General features: G+C 41.7%; 1 pseudogene; it reads left to right on the plus strand.

Annotated features, from left to right (window-relative positions):
- The first annotated feature begins 1,210 nt into the window (after positions 1 to 1,210).
- On the plus strand, positions 1,211 to 20,467 carry LOC118694834 (MARVEL domain-containing protein 3-like; annotated as a pseudogene).
- The last annotated feature ends 1,766 nt before the right edge of the window (positions 20,468 to 22,233 follow it).

Genomic DNA, 22,233 nt, shown 5'->3' on the forward strand with positions numbered 1-22,233 from the left:
TCCTCTGTTACCCGCGTGTTACTTACGGGGATTTTTGATTTACCTCTGCCATGGGACTGCACTAAAGGCTACATATCTTAGACCAAACTCACAAATCACTGGTACCCCGAGCTTACTGCTGTGAAAGCCCTTGGAAGGAAAGGGATTTCCTGCTCCCAGCTTTTGTGCAGGACAGTGCCACAACATAGGGAAGCTTTCCAAAGCTCAGTATTAGCTGGGCACGGTGTCATGTTAACACCATCATCCTGTTTCCCAGGCACAGGCTGCTTTTGTGTACAGGACTGCACAACCAACAAGCCATTTGCTGCGATTCCGGTTCAAGAGCCTGTCCAGACTCTCTCCAAAAAGAGATTATAAACACCAACAGAAGGCATCCTGAGGAGACCAGCGCATTGTTCCTCTATAAGAGAAACATCACAGGCTGGCAGCAGGGCGACACAGCCCCTGCCGATACACCACAGGGAGGGCTTTCAGCAGAGACCAGGGAAGGAGACTGCATGCATTCAAATGGCTGTTTATCCAAACATGGCTCTGCACCAGAGGAGAGTTTATCTGCTTACCTCCCTGTGCAACCTGTCTAGTGTAACACAGGCCATTCCCACACACCTGCTCCTGGGCACAAGTTTCACCCATTATCTTTTACCTCCTTCCCTTCACCCCCACGAACCCCCCCATTCAGTGGGGCTTTCTGCCCTGAATGCTGCCAGTCAATGGAAGTGGCTTTAGAAGAACAACAAGGCAACCTGTGGGGACATTGAATTTTAACTTTACTTTTATATCCTTGGTGACCAAATTCTTCCTCAGCACTGTAGGGCACAGGGACATTATTTTACTAAATTAAAGAAAGCCCGGGTTGTCGTGTGCTCCCAGACACCAGCCCATCCCCACAAGCCCTCGTTCCTATTCCCTGGGGAGGAGGAAAGGGCAAGGAAGCTGGTGAAAGGTTTGGAGTGCACATGCCATGAGGAGCACTTGAGGGAGCTGAGGGTGTTTAGCCTGGAGAAAAGGAGGCTCAGGGGTGACCTTATCACACTCTACAGCTGCCTGGAAGGAGGGTGTGTAGCCAGGTGGGGGATGGCCTCTTCTCCCACGGAACCAGCGACGGAACAAAAGGACACAGCCTCAGGCTGTGCCAGGTGAGGTTCAGGACATCAGGAAGAATTTCTTCACATGAAGAGTGATTAGACATCTGAATGAGCTGCCCGGGGAGATGGCAGCCTCACCATCCCTGGCGATATTTAAGGAAAGCCTGGACGCGGCACTCAGTGCCATGGTCTGGTTGACATGGCGGGTGTTGGATCGCAGACTGGACTTGATGATCGCAGAGATCTCTGGGTCGTTTCCAACCAAACTGACCCTGTGATTTTGTAACTCTGCTCACCTTTCCCGGCTGCCGAGGCAGGAGCGGGCAGGGCCGGCCCGGGCAGGGCAGGCGGGAGGCGGCCGGGCCGGGAGGGCGGTGCCGGCGGCGCCGGGAGCTGCTGCGGGCGGGACGGAGCTCGGCGCTCCCTCAGGTGAGGGCCGGCGGTCGCGGGCCTTGGCCCCGGGGGAGCGAAGGTGCCTGGCGGGAGGTGCCCGGTGTGTTCCGGTGTGTTCCGGTGTGTCCCGGGGTAGCGCCCACGCCAGGGCCACCCCCGGGGCGCCACGGGGGTCTCGGGTCGCTGCGGTGGCGCTGCGGCGGCACCTGGAACCTTTCCCTGCGGAATGGCTCCTGCCCTCGGGGGAAGGCGCTGTCTCTTTCCCTCTTAGATGTAAACAGAAATTAATTTATTCATTTATTTTTGTATGTTTATCCTAATTTATTCCATATTTTTATATGTTTATATTTGTTGACTTTATAGCGCCCAAAGGAGATGGAGGAAAGCTATCAGGCCTTGATCAGTGCAAATTAAACCGACTGCAGACACTTCTGCAGGGATGATGAAGGGCTGTGATGAAGGCAAATGAGCCTAAAGATTGCTCAGGTGTTTGAAGTCTGTTTCCCTATTTTACAGGTTTGGGCGTAATCGTATCGCACTTGGAAAGATAAAGACACTTTCAGCAAATAACAAACTGGTGGTATTTAATACGGAATTATCAGGGTATAGCTTCTTGCCAGCTTACTTTCAGCCCAGCACAGCTTTGCCTGTACCTGATGTTTATGTAAATCATAGGCAACGTGTGGTGGTGACTCTGCTTACACCCACGGGTGCCCTCCTCTTAGAAACTCCCAGGACAAAGGTCACAGCCTGCTCTTCCAGACTTCCCTGTGCCAGTGGCAGCTGTGTGCACACTCGTGCAGTGCACTGGCACTTGCTGGGCTTAATGCTTTTCCTGAGACACAACATTGCAGAAGACAAGACTCAGTTCTTGGTGGACGCGATCTCTTGCCCTGGCAGAAAGGCAGGAGAATCAGAGCAGACCTAGTAAATAAGCTAAGTGCAGTAAATGTCAGGTACAGAAACATTGCACTTACTTGATGAAAAGGAAAAGGTATAGAAAAATTTCCTGCTTTAATGAAGTTACTTTGTAGTTTAAAGGGTTTTACTTCCTTCACTTAAAGAAGTCTGTACCAATTTTGAATCAGCATTTAATGGAAGTGAGTGCTGGTCAATGAATAACTTCTAAGTGGAGCAATAAAATGAACTGGTTTTCTTTCTCTGGCTCAGGAAGTTATTTTAGAAGGAGAGAATACATCTGAGAAACAAGATGTCTCAAGCTGGGAGTCGATACCAAGATAAGCAATACCGGCGCCATGAGAACCATAGATCTGATAGATACAAGGAAGACAGAAGAGCAAGAAAACCATACCCACACAATGCAAGGTACGTCTTTTTTCTCAGAGAAATAGATCACAGCAGGTCTATAATGTCTGCCTTCTCTCTGCTTTTAAATAGGCTTAATTTACAATAGTAAAGAAAGCTTTTACTCAGCTGTGAAAGCGTGAGCATACTGCACGTGGAAGGGAGCTATTTTACACTTAGAAATTTAACCTTTTTTCTTTGTTTTGAGCTGGAGACAGGACAGAAAGGCTGAGTAACACAGGCAGAGATGTGAATTTCCTGGGATGATCTCAATCAGGTTGGGTGACAAGTAGGTGAAATGTGGCTATGAGTCTTAGTACAGTTCCTGAAGACACTGGTCAGCAGGTGACAGCAAACTGTGGTTTGCCAAATATGCACTGCTTAAATAAGAATGTTACATGACTGAGACCAGCACAGGGAGACTTTGTGAACTCTCAAGTTGCTGTGAACATGTTCCTGTTAATCTGAAATAAAATTACTTTCAGTAGTCGCTCATCAATAGATGAGTGCTTGTTGAAGTGTCTAAGGCTGTTGGAAGCACTTGAGAGTGGGTCAGCCCCTACCAGCACAATGAGCAGATCAACTAATGGGTTTCCAGTGCCAAATAAACTCTTAGGATATTGCACTTCTCCTTCCAGCCTGGCCTAGCTGCAGCACGCTAGACGTGAGCTTAGGCTGTTTTCCTTTTAGGTCATGCCAGTGCGTGGCTGCACTGTAGGAGAGAGGTCTGTAGATCCAAACACCACTGGCAAGTTTGCCATAGCAGCAGAGTGTTCATCTCTGCCATTTAGTCTCTGGGGACATGATTGCAGGGGAATTTAAGAATAAAGGCAAACAGAGAGAGGAGATGAATATAATGGAGATTATTGAAAAGCTGAAATACTGAATATCATACTCCCTGATAATATGCATTTTAGTAAGGAAAACAGGATGACAATAAAAGGAGCAGAGGAGAGCACTGTGCGGACTACAAGTAATACTTATGGCTAAGTATAAAACACTTGGATAGCGCTAAAACTATTGCATCGTGAAAGTAGCTAATGAATTTTTTTTCCTGTCTCTCTTAAATTATGAAAAATTTGAGAGAAATTGGAAAAATAACCAGCCTAAGAATCATCCTCAGAAGCTGAATGCCTGTCCTTAGCAAAAGCAGAGCTTGGCAGGCAATATAGTTAAATTATCTTGAATATATTAGAAGTGAGAGCAGCTAATGCCAGTAACACATTAATAGCACAATGGAGAGAAAAAGAAAAAAAACAAAAGGGATGGAGATTTGATGTGGGCTTTTTTTTTCTTTCACGTGTAGCATAATAAAAGCAATGTGTGAAAGGATCCTAGCAATAAATTAAACCACCACTTTTTAATAAAGCACTTCTCTGGATTTCTTGGTTTTGCTGTTAGTTTTATATGTTTGGACTCGTAGATCGAAAATTGATGGATGGACTGTAAAGGTTCACAGACATCCCTGTATCCACCAGGGATTAGAGGAAGGGAAGCTGCAGTTGCAAATCTGTAACAGCCGTGAAGATAATTCTTAGAGTCAAGTCAAGCATCTGGGGGCCATCAGACCCCACTAAAACTGATTGAAAAACTTTTCTGTCAGTTGTTTTGAAGGAGTTTGGCTTAACCTAACAGCATTTCCTCTGCTTGGTTCTCATGGAGTTCTCATGGGTTTTGGTGAAAACTTTGGCTGATTGATCAGAAGACCAGAAGACCCTGTAATGAAATACATGGGAAAAAATTCGTGGAAGCTGTACTTTGGGTGCCTAATACTTTCATCCCTGATGAACTAGACTTTCTAGCCAGAGTATTTCTCTTTCCAAATGCATTTCTGTCTGAAACTCCTACAGCAACCTTCCTCCCAGTGCTGAGGAGAATTACCTAGAATGGTAAAATCCTCAAGGAAAACAGCAGTAAAGGTGGCCAGAAAAGGCCATAGTGAGAAAACAAGGCATCTAAAAAAAGGATTTTTTTCCCCCTAAACATACTCTGCTGCTGAACATTGAGGCAGGAGGGGGGGTTGGTTTGATTTTTTTGTCTTGTTTTGTTTTCTGGCAAGTAACAGGAAACAATAGAGAGAAGCAGCTGCATCAGAAGTACCAAAGGGATTGCTTTCAAGTTACTGGAAGTCTTATAAATCACACAGCTTATTTAATTTATGTGACACAGCTGCACAGGATGCTTTGGTAGTTGCACAAGACACAGGACAGAGGTCAGAAAAATCAGAAATGTTTCAGCCAAATAGAGCTGTTGGCAGCTAAACATGGAGACATTAGCATTGGTCTTGTTATTGATTGTCTTAATTAAAATGTAAGAACTACAAAGAACATGATTTAATGTGGATGAACGAGATAGTATTGAGTCTGGAATTGGATGAAGATAAACCTTAGTGAAGTGCAACAATACTAGGAAACAAAACTACAGTTGAAAATGCTGATCTGTGGATAAGAAATTCAAGATAAAAAGGAATACAAAGAAGACTTTTAAAAATAATAATGCTGAATGAGACTTAAAATACCCTTTAATAACAAACTCATCCAGCTGTACCTTGAAAAAGGCAAGCTCCAATTCTTCTTCAAATGAGGGAGAAAATTCCTGTTAGACCACACAAAAAATTTGCAGCCAATGTTTCTTTTAACTTGAGTGTTAGCTCACTTTAAAGGGAAAATTGCACTTTTCCTATAAAATAACCTAAATCTCACCAACTTTAAAAATCATCAGGCTTCAGATATGGAGCTTATGTCATTACAGAAAACTGGACCATTGTATCAATGAAGAGACTAACTGGAGACAGGAGAAATGGATCTTTTTGGGGAGGAGGGTTGATTTTAGATTCTTCTTCAATTATCTTCAAGGACCTCAAAAATTTGAATAGGCTATTTTTTCCCTAGTTTAAAATCTTTATCTGTTTATTTTAATAGCTTTTATTCTTTTAAAAGATATCTTTGTGAGAGACTTTAGCTGGAAGTACAAACACCCATTAAATAGTTGTGCTACTTTGCGCATTTATTATGCCAAAATCTCTCTCATTTCTATTATTTGGCCTGCTATGGACTAGCTAAATTGTTTGGTTTTCATGAAGCTGTTATTTCCTCTTTTTACCTTTTGCCAGTAAGCTAAACAGTTCAGCCAGCCTACCCAGTGAGTACACTGTTTTCCAAAATAGGACCATTGAATGCAAATATCCTTGTGAACATGGATTTATGCAAGTATTGGGGATATTTGCTTTCAAAACAGGCAAGCAAAAAAGATCAGATGCCTGTGAAGCAAACTAGTTGCTTCCACTGAGAGGAGCATCTGATAATTTCTCATGTTCTAATGTTCAGGAGGACATTAGAACATTCATTTCTCATGTTCAGGAGAGACTCTGACCTAATGTATAACCATCAGTTGTTTACTCCATTGTAGAGATATCCGAGGTGGCCAGCACTCAAGGACTTCTCCTGTTTGCTCAGACCCTTACTCTAAGACCTCAGAGCAGCACAGGAGTATTTTGGCCCACCACCAGAGTTTTATCCTCCCAAGGAAAGCTTCTCAATGAAGTGTTCAAAGGTATGCACAACAAGAGGTATGTGAGACTCTTATTGCCTGCCATCCACCCCTCTCCTTCCAAGGACTTCTCTTGGATTTGGTTTCTGTGTTTAGAAGCACACCAAAGTAGAACTAGAGGAATATTATAATAAAAGAAAACAAATGGGAAAAAAAAAAAAACACCTACCAAAAAAAAGGCCACAAGGACTGAGAGAGTTAATGAATGGCATAACTGAGGGTTATGCCATTTTAGACACCTAAAGGCAATATTTATACTGATATTTAGATACTTGAAAATACATCTCTGGGATATGCATCCAGAGCACCAGAGTAGGTCATGTGTGTAATCAACCAGTCTGTGCAACAAGAGTTAGCCTTTGGGATTTAGGAATAAAATAGACATTTACATCTGTGAGCAGTTTAGAGATGGCTGTTGAAGGTTTGATGATAATTTGTTTCCCAATCATTCTTCTCACACTTTTTATCAATTCTGGATTTACTCCACTTATCACTCATACATCTTTATTAAGCATCATTGCGGGAGACAAATTTTTTTTCTGGACATGAATCCAGTTAAACAGTTTTGGAGAAATAATTTGGGTTTTTCTTAGGAAGAAAGCAACTGCAACAAGGACAGAAATGAGCCTTAATGTGGGAGGAAATCAGCCTTAGTAAACTCATTCCTGTAAACTGAAAAAAAGAAGTCATTAAAATATTCATTACCCTTGAAAGTTTTCCCTCTTTCAGGGCACTGATCATTCTCACCTTGTCTGTAGGAAAGCTCCACTGCAGTCTGAGTTGAATTTGCAGCTAGGTGCAAAATCTTTGGCTGATGTCTATAAATAGACTTTCAGTGTCCTCCAGTAGAGAAAAGTGAAGAGATTAGCTGTTGGAAGTAAATTAAAGCACATAATGTTAGATTATTTCTTCACTCCATGTAGGAAAGTTAAGTAGCACAATCAATTTAATATTTCTCTGTATGTGGATATGTGAACAATTTTAAGAGTGAGATGAACTATTTTGTCTTAAAAATATGTGTATTAGTATTCAGTTTGTTTTTCATCTTCAGATGTAACTGCAAACATTAGTAAAGGTTTAATGACATGGAGGCATACTGATATTTTATCCATGATAAAATTGTATCATCAGTTTCTTCTTTAAACAAACTGAATTATTTTAACTTGTCTGAAAAGCTGCATAAAACTCCATGCCCTATTTTATCACAGCTTTAGAAAAATGGAGTGGCAAGTTAGTTTTAGTTTCCAGTTTCACTGATTGCTTGGACTTATGGATAGCTTAATGTGAATATCTGGGGCTTTTTCCCCCTGCATTTGCTTTTCATTACTTCAGTGCATTAAACATAATTAAGATTTTTTGAATGTCCTAGTTTTGGATACATCAGTTGACAATGATGATTTTACTCCCACCCCTCCCCCAAGTATTGCTCAGTGTTTTCCAAAAATTTCATGTCTGAGCTTGCAGTGGAGGAGGGAAAAGAGATCATGCAGAAAATAAACCTTTTTATTATCAATCTTATTTCAAAAAATGAAAATATATTGAAGGTTGATAAAATTATGAGAATCTTACTACCCTGTTTAGTTTTTGGAAGTACCAAGATTTAGCAGACTTTACTAGAATTGTTTTGCAGAACTGTGTATTCCCTGCAGTTATGGTAGATGCTGTAAATGAACAACATGGATTGTTTACTAAGAAGTCAGTACATGGGAGCTGCAACACTTTAGAGCATGAAAAATTCCTCTAAATACTTATTAACCGTCTCCTTCTTTTGCCAATGATTTATCAGCACTCTGGTGAAATTTCCCCTTCCCAATCACCATAATTTTAAAATAAACTAGACTCAAACAAGACTGGGAAATCAAGTGATGAAACACAATCTTTCCCAAAGCAACAACTGAAATGTGAACCTTAGTTTCTGACTGTCCACCAAGTAGTTGAGCTTTGGGGCTTTTATCTTTTGCCTAGCACACCTAGGTTATGTTCTTTATGCATTTTGAGCTGTTTAGCAAACTAGAGAGGAATTCTATACAACCAGAGCTCTGAATAGTATTTGCTTCACCCAGATAGTTCCTCCTTCATCCATGTTTTTACCAGCTATATCCCAAAAAACACAAGCTGAATTTGAGAAATAAGCAGCTGGATTTTTTAGGGATCCTTTAAACAGCTTAGGACCTTAGAATGCTTTTGAACCTCATTCTCCTGTCTTTGTTATTACCCCCGTCCCTCCTGCCCCTTTTTTTTCCCCCACACAACCACATTTGGACAATAAACCCAGCCCAAATATAGTGGAAGAAAAAACTGATACTGACCCCTTTTGCTGATAGGAACATTTGATACCATCTAAGAAACTTCAAAACATTCTGCTCTTTTTTAATCCTTTCATCTTGAAAACAGAAGGGGGAAAAAAAGTCTGTTAAAACGTTCTGTGAGGGATACCTATTCAAAGCCATTCAAGTGGTATCACAGGTATAGCAGTGCTGGATCATACAAGGCACTTCATCACTCTTCCCCCCAGAAAATGGACTAAAGTACAAACTTAGGAGGACCATCAAAGTTTGGACCAGTAGAGAGTAAGTTGTCTTCTGGAATACACTCCAGACTTTGGATTGGTGGAATTTCCTGAATTGGAAGACTGCACTCACATCTGTTGTGTTTAATACCTCTTTACAGGCCTATGAAATTGGTTTAATTCTCTGCTGAATCGCTTTTTTAAATGTTTGACCTTCACATTACCTTAAGATAAGGAGTTCCAGAGTTTCACTTGAAGTACTACTGTTTCATTCCTTAAAATGTTTAAAAGAAGGTGTTTCTGATTCTGATGGTATTCTAAATATGTTGTGATAATCTCATCTATTCAGCTTCTCTATGAGATTTATGGTTTTAGAATGAAGTCTTCCCTTTTTCCCTGTGCCCCTATTGCTTCTTCACAGATTGAACAATAGCCAGCTTTGGTCAGTTTTCCAGTCTTATACCTTTTCCTGGTCTATCACATCTTTTTGAGATAGGCTGACCAGAAATGCAGTAAAAATTCCCTATAAATTCCAGAAAGAATCAGACATCTGCCTAAAGGCTCTGGTTCTGTAATCCTATTCTAATGCTTCCTACCTTTTGTGTGGTGTTTGATTATCAGTGAACACTGAGCTGATGTCTTCAAAGAAAGCTACCTGAAATGGAAATGCTTTGTTCAGAACCCATCTGCCTGCTCCACAGGGGCAGTGGTTGTTTGTGGGTATTTCTGTACAACCATGAGGTGGAGGTTGCTTATTAAACACTGATTTCATTAATTGCTCATTCAAAGCTTGAGCTCTTAGCAGCCCACCAATTTTACTGTTGGCAAGCATGAAGAAATTTTTATGATTATTTTTATTAAAGCAGACTTCACCATCTCAGTTTTCAATCTTTTCAGTTCATTAGTCTATGCATCCACCATGGTATTTTGGTATGTAGTTTTGAGCTGAACATGCTTGGAACCTCCACTTGCAGGTCTTTGGGCCATATTGCAGAGCAGACCCAGGGTGCACAAACTGTATTTTCTTTGGATAAAACTAAATGAAAGGGTGAGCTGTAACTACTAGCAGGCACTCTGTCCTTTGGAACAAACTAGAGCCAAAATGAGGTACTTCTCTCTCCCCAGAAAATGCCTGTCCTGTAGTCCCTGTGTCTTCAACAAGATTTGCAACTCTGCATATCCCCTCCCACTGCACTGCCAACATGGGCACACTGGTGAGAGGCAGCACAAACCAGAGATTACTCCCTTAACTCTAGTTGCCTGAAAACTGGTTGTTTCCTTTTTATAATCCTTTAACCACTGCTAACCAGTGAAATGATTGTTTATCTCACAGGAGCTTGGGTCATTTAAGCTTGTGTCATTTCTTCATATATCTGCTGATTCTTTTAAGTGACTTCCCTATAAAACTCTTGACTATTCCCTGCTATGCTGTCTTTATGTCTAGTTTCTATATGTTGGGTAATTTTACATAGGAAAGCTACACTTGTGGGCCTGCAGATTACAGATCAAAAGGCTGTGGAAACAAGTGTGCCACCTTCTGTTTCTGCAGTAGTGAAGAGATTGAGGGGACAGCTTATGGACTTATCAAACTGCCTAGATGCACTATATAATTTATGGGAAATTGAAATAAACTGTGATAAAGACAAACCTTTCATTAACTAAGGAACTGCTGCTTGCAATAGCTATTTCTTACTGCTTACACACAATATGTTACATATGCCATTGAAAGCAGTGCATGTTGAAAACAACAAGAGTTTTTTGACCTGGGGGTCCTTAAGGCTGAAATTCTGTGTCAGAAGGAAGCATTCAATTTGCTTTTCACAGTGCAAGTAAAATTTATGTAGTTCTCTCTTATATATAGAAAACCTAAATTAGTAATCATTTTGCCTTTCAAATAACTCCCCTAGATATATTTAAAATATAACCAGATTCAGTGCTTTTGTTTAGCAGATGGAATGAAAAAACTGTTCAAGGTTGGCTGCCATCCTTCACCTCAGTGAGAGGAAAATCTGAGTTGAACCCAGGAGTGAATTGCTGATAATAAATTGGTCTCAGATATTTGGTCACTTAACCTTCAAAACTTTTAATTTTCTTTTTATTATATTTATTATATTGGTGTGAAAGAAGTGGAGCAATGCAATTCTTGGATAATGACTCCTGTAGTTTTGCTTAAACAGTGAACATAAAATTAAGTTTCTGCTATCTTTGGTCAGTATGTGAAAATTACTTGTGCTTTTGCTTTCTATAGAATTGTACTCTGCTGGTCATGATTCCTGAGCAAATAACTTTTTTTTTTTTTTTTAATTTTTCAACCCATTTGGCCTTTAAGGGAGACAACACTGAAAAGGTTATGAAACAGTTTGTGAGGGAGCAAGTATAATTGAATCCCTGTTTTTTGCTGCTATGAATACAGCTTTGCTCCTTGAATAGTGTTAGATTTCTTAAGCATATTGTAGGCACTTCTAAACAATCATGCCTTTAGCCTACATTCTAACATCCACAATTGTTAAAACCTTCAGACCAATTTCCTCTCAGAAAAAGACAGCATTATGGTTTGTAACAACATGAAAAGTCTCCAATTTCAAGCATAGCCAGGAGGAAATATCAAACTGAATTTCTTTGGAGGAGGAAATAGAATTAGGGAGTAACAATGACTTTCTCCAGGATACATTCATGCACTAACAAGCCGGCATTAATTCAAATGTAAACATCTATAAGCTTTTGTTTTTACAAAACACAGTCAGGTTTTTTTTCCCCTATAGCTATGCATGCTGGGAAATACTCATAGACTAGGAAAAAATACTGAGATGAAAAGCTAGCCAAGACACAGGGTTCACACTAATAAAAACTTGCTTTGAGTTATGCCATTGTTCTCAGCCATAATGCTGCTGTTGTTCTTGTGTTGTGTTGTGATAATGTTCCTCTTGGAGTCAGACATGGGAGCAGGAGGGGGAAAACATTTTGTGGAGGATTGGTATCACTTCCAGTGCTGTGGAGATGTTGGGGGAGAATAGTGGTCTGCAAGAGGCATTGGACTGAAGTAAAGAAATATCCTGTAGCTTCAGGGATGCACAGCCGAAAACACTGAAGGGTCATTAAATGTGCATAGTGCAGGTAACTCTGTGTGTGAAAACAAGCATTTGACAAGTACATTCTGCAGCATGTTGCATCTTTTTGGCAATGCAGGACACCTATATTCCTGTGAGAGCGCTCAACAGGATTGGAAACTATTGTGTTTTGTAGTCACCATCTTCACATTTTGCCCCCACAGTGTGCTGTGCTTAGTTCCTTTAAATTGTGCCCAAAGCTGCTGTACACTGTTCCTGTGGCAGTTAATTTCCATATATTTCTGCCTAAGAAGGGAGCACTAAGGTCCCCTATAATCTCATTGTAATTAGACAGCTTTCCCTTCTATCTTTTACAAAGTATATTTTAAATACAGCGTGACTAACAGGCTGAAGTTGCCATCAAGTTTTTTAATCTTGTAATTGTGAAGACAGATGATATTAATAGTGGGAATTGGATGGAGCTGTGCAGATTAAAATAATCCCAGTTATTCAAAATGCTTAATTAAAGCAGCAGAGTAACAAGATACAGCAGCAGAGCTGCAGGTAACCTTCCTTCCTGTTCTGATGTTAAAGTATTTCATTTGGAGCTCAGTCCTCTTTACTGTGAAATGCAAACAGCCTTGAGCAGTTGGCTCTATAAAAACACTCAGGAGAGCTACACTACTTGCAGATGCCAAATCCTACCTTTAGCAAACTGTTGCCTTGCCAACACTCGGGACTTCACTCTGCCCACGTTTTCATATGAAATTATTTTTATCCACCTTTTGGCATTGTGCTAACATGTACACAATTGTTTTTAGAGAAGAGAGAGCTGCAACTGAGAGGACTCACTAAAGTTGGCAGGGGAAGATACTGGCAAAGTTGCTGTTAGCTGTTAGGTGTGTGTTAGACTCCAGTCCATGCTTCCCATACTAGCAAATCTTAGTTAGGTTTGCTTGCTGCCATTACAGAAGAAGAGTTACACCATCTTTCCTGTGAGAGAACCAGGTTTGTCTTCCCTACCTCTGACCCAAATTATGGGAACAAAGGGAAACTCTTGTCTTTAAAAAGTGGCTCACAAAGCCAATTGATACAGCAGACAGACTATCTATTGAATGTAGCTCTATTTCTTGAGCAAGTGATCCTAGCTCTCTTAAAGGAGAAAAATCTACCCAGACAGGAATGTTGCTCACCAAGTGTGACAACGTACAATTAGGGAAGTGAATGAGAAGCTCGGGTTCACAGGTGCCTCCAACCTGACCCACCTTCAGCCAGGCTATGATTACTTAAAGAGCAATAACACCCCAATCTTTGTACTTTCTAAAGGTGGCTCAGTTTCAGTTCAAACAGAGGGAGTGGCCATGGAAAGTTGGCTTACGGAACAAGAGCGTTTCATTGTTTTCTGAACTCCTTTTAAAAAAACTCCTGCAAGCTGGTTTCAATACCAAGACACTTGTTTACTACTTGAAAGAACTATTGGCACATTACAAAAAAAGGGATAAAAAAGGCCATTTCCTGAAATGTAGAATGGGAGGTGACCATACAGAGACCTACCAGTGCTACAAATAGAATACAGCCTTTTACAGTTGTTATATTTGAGCAGTACTGTCAAATACTACAGTTTAAAGCAAGATCTTTTGCTTCCCACCCTCTCCAAAATTAGGAGAGATGACTCATGCTCAATTAGCAGGAGAGAAATCAAGGCCATTCTAGAAGTGATGCTTTAAAGAACTACTGGGTACAAGTAAACCATAGCTGTTGTTCCCAGGCAAGGGCTGGGTTGTATTGAAACTGTCTTACAGTGGTGGGAAAATATGGGGATAGAGGATGATGCAGTAATTCTACAGTTTAAGTCCACCCTTTCCTGTGAAAATTGGACAGCACTTTTTAGAGGATGGGAAGTTATTCAGCAGAAAGAATAGAGCAGGTGGGAGAGTTGTTCTTTAAGGGAAGAGGATACACAGAAAAAACAGGATAATACATTTGGATCTGAGCACTCTGTGAATGCAAGACTTCTCTGAGTCATTAAAACCAAGGCTGGTCATCCTTTGAGATTTCCTAACAGAGTGATTATCTTGACTAAAGAGACACAAATTATTAAAAAGTAATAATAAAGTTTTTCTAGAGCACATAAATAATTTAATTTTCCCAGTTTTAAACTATTTTTTCAGTGATTTCCAGTAAGATGGCTATCTCAAATGAGCATAAGTGTGTTGGGCACATCCGTGCAATTTAAATGCATTTGGCTCTGAGTATGCACATCCCTTGGGTCCTCTGAAAAGCCAAGATTTTGTTGGTGTTACATTGCCTAATTCTTGTGTTTTAGGGTTGGGTTGTTTTTTTTTCGCCTTTGATTTTAGCATGACTAAATGAAAGCTAAGTCCCACCACTGGCTGAAGAACAGAGAGACCTGCAAAAATAATAGTGGTATGGGGGCTTGTGGGGCATTTCTTTGTTTATGAAAAAGCTGTGTATTGCCCTTATTCTGCTTTAGTGAAGCTGGTTGAATTCTTGTTACTGGTTTCAGTAAGATCTTATTTTTTGCATAAAGGAAATAATACTGTTAGAAAGGTATTAAACATCTTTGCATCCAGATTTTATAGCTTTGATCTCTTGCAACTGTTGTCTTCATTTCTTTTTCCTTGTTCAGTTCTCCTCCTCTGTTTTGGTTTCTCCCCATTTCTGTCACATTTTGTCCCCTTCCAAAAGCAGAGCCAAACCCTGCTTTACTTAGAAATTTTCTCCCCTTCTCCTTATCTTTTTCCTCCTGCTACCAACTCAGTTTAGCAGAGGGGTGACCGAAGCTGCATTGAGCTGTGCCTTCAGTCTCTGGGGAATGCCAAACCTGCACTGGCAAGAGATGTTCTCCCTTTGAGATCCTTTTCAGGACTGACTGCTGCTTTTGTAAGTCGCTGTATATGTTCAAAATACTTGTCTTCTCCTTTTTGAGGGGTAAAAGATAAAACATAAAGATTACCTCTGAAAAGCAGAAAGCTTTTACCGAAACAGGGGGTGGGGGAAAAGAAACAAAATACAGCTTGCAGTGAAAAAGGCTTGGAGAAGGATTTCTTATGTGTGTTGTAGCTTCTAACTCCTCTCTTCCCTTCTCCTGGAGCGACCCCTAATGGGATGTGACATGGGTACCACTGACCTGTGTGTCACCAGCCCTGCCACTGAGACCCAGGTGTCCAAGGGTGGCAGCCACACATCCCTAGGGCTGCCCCTGGGCCCTGCTGGTCCCAGTGGTATGTGGTCTGCAAAGGAAGCAGAGGGAGAAGGCAAGCCAAAATGGAGAATGGTAGACATAGAATATTCTGGAAGTACACAGTGATGTTCACTGAAGAGGAGGGAATGATACAAAAAGAGACAGGAGGAGGAGTCCATGTGCATTCAGCAAAGGAAGAAGGTGACTTCTGTTCCAGATACAGTGGAGGGAGACACTTTGAAGGCCTTTTCCATTAGTATGGCCCTCATGGAATCAGGGGAGTTCAAGTGAAAGAGTCAGAACTGTCTGTCCTGCAAATTCATTTATGGCAACTGCAGAAACAGAGGTACAAGCAAGAATTGACCATTCTCCTTTATGTACACGTGTATACACACACCATGACTCCCACACCTGAACATCAGAGCTATCCTGCCAGAGTGCCTGGATGGAAATTCCTCTTTAGGGCTTCTGACATGAGACTTGAGTGCACAGCTGAGTTGCTGGGTACCACATATTCAGCCACAGTGTGGTCTTATGAGGCAGAGTATGTGGATTTAACAGCTCACCTCACCTGAGAAGGGGAGTTTCTGGTCCTTCTCTGGTCCTGGCTGTTACTGCCCTTGCTAAACTCATGCCAACACAATTGCTCATCAGATATGCTGTGAGTCACCTCAAGAGGCTAAAGTTGCAGAACAAAACCAAGAAAATAGTTAAATAGTTTCCTGCTATTTTAATTTATTTGAACAGCTCTTAGAAGGGCCTAATGTGGAGGTAAGAGAGAAAAATAGTGACTGCCCAGCCAAGAGTGGGAGCTGTTAAAGTCAGCTGCCTGTGGGTCTGTACCCTTAACCAGCCCACCTGTCAGTTTTGCTGGATGGTCAGGCCCACATTTGATAGAAGATAAAACCATTGTTCAATGGGTTGATGCCATGGAAATATCCCAGCAAGGGAAAGAAAAAGTGAATAGTACATAAATAGTATAAATTGGAAGGCTATATCATTGGTTATAGCAGGAAGCGTACTTACAGCAAAAGACAACTGCAATCAAGCAAAATTAACAGCTAGGATACATTGAAGTTACTGTCCACTGCAGATTTAGATTTCATGGAACTTAATGAAACAATTCTCTGGAAATCTCTGGAACACCCACTTCTAGATTGCAGCCCTTCTCCTCACCTTCAGTGCTGAAAAGCAGTGCAGGAAAGAGGCATAGGAAAGGAAATAGCAATCCAGGAGCCCTGACAGGACTCCTGTAACTTATTCAGTAAGGAGAGGGTTAGTTCCTAAAGCCAACTGTTGACTGTGCTGATCTTAATACAAATACAAATGTGCTGATTTTAATACAAATGAGTAACATTTTAGGTAAATCCAAAGATGTTGAACCTGAGAAAGGGAAAAAAATAAGTAAACCAATAGAATTCTGAGTTGTTCAGACCTTTGGTTATTTTGCACTTAAATCTTGCAATGCATTCATTGTTGCATGGGATTAGGGAATTACTGTAAAGATAAGCAACTTCCCTATAGGAAGATCTTTTGGTTTCTGCAGATATAACTTCAAGATGACATGGCTAACTGGCCTGTGAAAGCAGAAATGGCAGGGCAGACTCGGAAGCCTGGCTTGTAACTCAGTCCTTTCCACCAGCAGCACACTGCTTGACACAGGTCACTGCTAGGATGTGTGTGACCATACCTTGGCAGAGCTAAAATTCAAAACTTATGTGTCTTTTTATTCCTTACTTCTCAAATCTGTCTCTATCCTGTTATGCTAGTAGGATTTTGTATCAGCTTGGAACTATCACAGATCAGGGCTGCAAAAGGCTTTTAGGGTTACAGGGTTGGAACATACTGTAAGGATTAATATTTCCATCAAAGCCCTGATGATTATACAACGTCTTAGGCATTTCCACTAATTGTCTGCTATGTTTATAAACCCAGCTGGCTGTCATCATGGACCTGTAATTCATTCTACATACTGCTTATCATTTTTAAATTGTCTTTAGTACAGGAGGCTTTGTTCTTGCACTTTCTTTTAAAAAACCGAAGTTAATGCAAAGGATACAAGTGATTGGTGAAGTAGCTACTGCTGAACCTCTCTCCATTGTTTAGTCACTCTAATCAATTCTACAGCAGGCATGTGTCAAAATTGTGCAGGTACATACAAAACCTGTCCAGTCTGAAAGCCCTGCCTAAGGAAATTTTTCAGGAATGCCTTTAAAGCATCTACTGCTGTGGTTAAAAATACAGTAGACCTGCACTGATCACATTTGTCATCCCGTTATCAGTCAGCTCAGCAAAGTTAAGAGGTGGCGTACAGAATGTGTGTGAACACACAGAAAATTTTGGAGCAGCATCAGTGAGGATTGGGGTCAGTTATAAATGTGGGGAGGTTAGCAGCAGGCAGTGACTACTTTGAGAACAGAAAATTGCCTTTTCCAAAGCTCAGCAAGGTGAGGTAGAGGAAAAGTTGATGCTTGGCAGGTCAGGGGGCCTCAGTACACACAGATGAAAAGGAAATTCTGAAGTCAGCAGCTGACTGATCATGAGTTCCCAACTACCAAGTAGCCAAACCATACTTAAAATTTATGTTTCCCTTAATCAAATGGTCTTTCCTCCATGTAGACTTGTAAGAACTGTTTCCTGCTGGAGCATCTATGAAATCACTTGTCATCTCAGCCTTTAGAAAGGGAAGTGCCCTCCTGCATCCAACACTGTCACACTTTCTAAGGGCCCTGAGGATCTAAGCTGACTCCCTGTATTTGGAAGGCATAATGTACAACTCAACTGAGTAGACAAAAAAAAAAACCCCACCTGACTGAGTTCCAATTAATGTTCTGCACAGCTACTACTCTTTCAAAATACTGTGAACAATCCTAGTAAAGTGATAACTCTTTACCTATTAAAAATGACAAGTCTTTTGGCTGCATTATTTGACTTTGGCACAATAAGTTCCCAATCATAACTCTGGGGCCAAAAGTTAAATTTCTCTCTAATTGTGTTTAGCTCCACAAATACCTCCTTTGAAATACTTGAAGCCTCCTGAAGAGATTTGGTAACCAGCACAGTTATTGCCCTGCTTCACAGAAATGGTTGTGCAGAAGGGTCAAAGAAAAGGCGCGCTGCCATGCAGAAATCAGCATCACCTCTGAAGAACACATACACAGAACTGCTCACTTGGTTCCTCTTGAACAAGGAGAAAATTTTTGTGTGCTCTAACACTACCTTCCTGTGCAGAGCAAGTGGCAGCAGGAAAGGACTCATTACCTTAGCCCTCTGTGGAGGGAGTAAGAAGGGACAGAATGAGAATATCTGATAATCCTTCACTGTGGCTGTCACTGGCTTTCTTTGGTTAGAAGGGTCTGGCAACACAAGAGACGAATTTGTTTAATTCCCTTGTGTTACTGCTTCAGCCCTTCCTTTTCAAGCCCATACAGCCTTGACAACAACTGAGCCATTGCTCAAGAGGGAAATGCCATGTGGATCAGCACTAGTAGCATAAAATGAAAGTCTGTGTGCAAACCACAGATCCTGCTCCGCTTTAAAGACAAATATAGGACCACTGTGTCAAGCATCTTACATTTTTGGCTGTCAGACAGCAATGGAATAATAAGATTTACAATTCTTTAATTAACTTCAGAACTTTGGAGCAATATGCCTGACACGCTAAGGGTTTTCATTTCCCCAATAGGCAACTCTAGCTGTGCTACGTTTCACCATCCGTCATGTTTACTAATCTTAGTCTGACCCCTAGTGAGCTGTCACAGAATAATCAGATTTATCAAACATGAGGCAGCTTCCTGAGAGGCTGCAACCACAAAAATAAGTAATTTCTGCCCTTTTCAGTTCTGGGTTTTGTCTGTATTTTTTCCCTTAAAGATACCTGGTTACTATTACTAGTAGCCTAACATAAGAAAAAGTGAAGAGCCGACTCAGAAGTTGTAAGGCTTTCTTCTGAAGGTCAGGGTGTGAAAGAGTGCATATGACCTAGTATCAAATTCACTTAATTTATTTCTGCATACAAGGTGGATTTTGCTTCCTTACCCTCCTTCTTTTTTGGGTTTTTTTCTTTTTGTGCAATCAGAAACTCCTTCTTCAGAGTTACGAGTGATTTTTGTCTCTGAAGGAGATAAAGTGCAAGTTGCATCTGGTTAGATAGTAAGTTTAAATTAACAAATACCTTCACAGAAAAAAAAAAGGTGTAAGTTAAAGTAGTAAACGTGTTTTGAAGGACTGAAGTAACTTGCACGATTTTTTAAACTGTTAGAAGCTTCTAGGTTTTTGTCAGCATCAACCTCAGCATTTTGTTCATACTGGATATTTCTTGCTCAGTGTGTTTATGCCAAGTAGTTACAGGCCAAAATATAATCGCTGTGCGCTTGCCTTGGCAGTAACACAAGCACTGTAAAATTTTTATGGATTTTTTTTCACTGCATGAAGATCCATCTATCAAGCACACTGACAAATTAAAAAAAGTAATTTGCCCAGCCTCCAAAATGTACCCGCGAGAGTTCAAGCTTCTCTTTTTTTTTTTTTCCCAAGTACTTTTCTGTAGCTGTAGCCAAGAGGAATATCTCAGTATTAGTACTCTCTGCCTATGGTTTTGGTGTACTTCTGTCACCCACCGTTTGCACAAGATGTGGTTTTGACATCTATTTGCATTGTTGTGCTCCTTCCAGGCATTTTGAAGTTCGTGGAAATCACGGTTAACCTCCTGGTGCTGATTTGTGTGGGCGCTTCCCAAGCCTCTGTTGCAGGCTTCACATCCCTCGGAGGCTTTGGATCCTTCAACCTGAATTCAGCCTACAGCCCCTTTGAGGGCACGGAGCTGCGGGAGGTGAGGGACCTGGACATGCAGTTCACCCAGATGAGAGCCCCTTGCGTGTACGGCGGAGTGGCCTTCAGCTTGACAGCGGCCACGCTCACCCTCGTCTTCCTCGTCGTGGGGGCAAAACCCATCCATCAGCTCCGGATGGGGCTGCTGGTAGGCGAATGTGCCTTCAGCCTGCTGGCTGGCCTGGCGTACCTGGCGGCCGTGGGGCTCTACCTGCACTTTGTCAGGCAGGTGAACGCCACCGAGGTGTGCAGGCGGCGCGAGCGGCTCTACGCGCGCCGTGGCTACACCTCCATGAACTGCGACGTGCAGGGCAGCGACGCAGCCGTCGGCCTCTTCGGGGTCGTGGCTTCCTGCCTGTACTTTGCCAGCTTTGTGCTCTGCATCCTCGCTATCCGCACCGTCCGGGCCTTCCAGAGCCACGCAGCCAAGGCTCAGCACAGCCCCAAAGGCAGCCTTAGAGACAGAAGCGTCAGAAACCACCACGCCGTGCACAGGACCTCTGAAAGCTCCCACAGCGTCCAGGCTCTTGCCACGTTAGTGTGAAATCAGCTCTGGGACTGTGCCAGAGAGCTGAGGAAGGATGGACACTCACAAACAGGCAGCCAGCCCACAGTATATTTTCCTACAAGGTGCTGAAGTGTGTATTGAATCACCAATTGTAACCATACTGCTACAACATGATGTAATAAAATCGACATTGAGTGACTGTTTTAACAAGGATTTGTGCACCGGTCTCTCAAGCTGGACTCCTGCATTTAAAATGTGTTTCATTGTAATGTTTTCATCCTGCACAGAGCAAATCCAAACAGCAGTGGGCTTTTAACAGGTTACAACTGCGTCGCTGCCAAACTTGAGCTAACAACCACTTCTTTCCCTCTCCCATGACATAGGGAATTGAACACACAGCTAGAATGGGCAGCTTTCAACAGATCCTGTGTCTGCTGTGTGTCATGTTCCTTTATCCTACAGTGCTTACAAAGCAAAGAACACCCGAGTGCTTCTCTGACTCCTGTCCGAAGTTACATTTGTAACCTTTTTTGCCTGGGCTAGTGAAGCGTTTTATCTTTTGAGTCACGGGGGTTTACACATGCCGATCATGTGCTCCCTGAGGAATGCTGCTGGGGGAACTAGCTGCAGTGTCAAAGGCAGCATTCACGGTCCTTATCCAGTTTCCTACGAGGTTTTCCCATCTCACTGAGCACAGATCAGAACCTGAGAGGGATCACACTGGTCAGGTATCAGCTTAGTAAAGATACCATTTGTTTCTGTAAGCACCTAAACAAGGTTTTGCTTGCTGACTCCACAGCCAGTGGCGGGCAGAGCCTGAATCGGGAACATGCTGCCTGCCCTGGGAATGCTGTAACAATGACAGAAAGTACATGTATCCTTCCAATATCTAAACAGGCAAAGCATGAGTGAACAGCAGTAATTGTATGCCCCAGGGTTGAGAAAATAAATTTAAGAGAACATCTTTCAAGAGTCCTTTGTTTGAGGCAGATGAAACAGATCACTGGTCTTCAAAGATGAGGGAGCGGGAGAAAGAGAAGGCTGTTCTTCAAGTGCATAAGATCTGTCAGCTTGAGAGGAGGGAAAGCTCTGGCCATTTTCATTCTTTTCAGTTTTCTCTGTCTCACACTCAATGCCCAGGCTTTTTTGAACCATAGTAGAGCTTGTTTGCTGCATACTTCATACATACACATATGTATACACACACACACACAGATCTCAAAGGATTGTGTTTGAGGCCAAACAAGCCTCAAACACAAGAAAGTGTTATGGTTCTGATTAGAAGTGATTACATGAACCTTTACAACAAGTGTCATTTATATAATTCCTTAAAGATCTCTTTAACACTTTGAACACCAAAAAGCTCCATAGCATTATTATGCTTATGGAGAGACAGGAATAGAGTTTTTCCAAACTGGCTATGACTCACAGTCATCACAGAGTCAGGAAATTAGGACTTTGATTTCTAGCTCTTTGCCAAAGCCCAGACCTTCTCTGGTATGCTGTAATCAGCTACAAAGTGTATTCCAGGGATGTCTGGCATGCAGTTAAAGCTGCAGCTGACCACTTGTTGGGCATCTCTGCCTGCACTCCTCTTCTGTGCTACCTCTACATCTTGCAGAGTTTGAAAGCAGCCTTGGTTACACAATGACACACTGTTATTAACTTACACAAACAACACAAAAGCAGCACCTTGAAGTGACAAATTCAGAAGCTTAGGAAATGTTGCAGGTAAGAATGCATGAATTTAAATTGGTCCTTAAATACATGCACAATATGAATTTTAATCTCAGGGCTTCTTA

Source organism: Molothrus ater, chromosome 1, assembly GCF_012460135.2.
Source record: "Molothrus ater isolate BHLD 08-10-18 breed brown headed cowbird chromosome 1, BPBGC_Mater_1.1, whole genome shotgun sequence".
NCBI lineage: Eukaryota > Metazoa > Chordata > Aves > Passeriformes > Icteridae > Molothrus > Molothrus ater.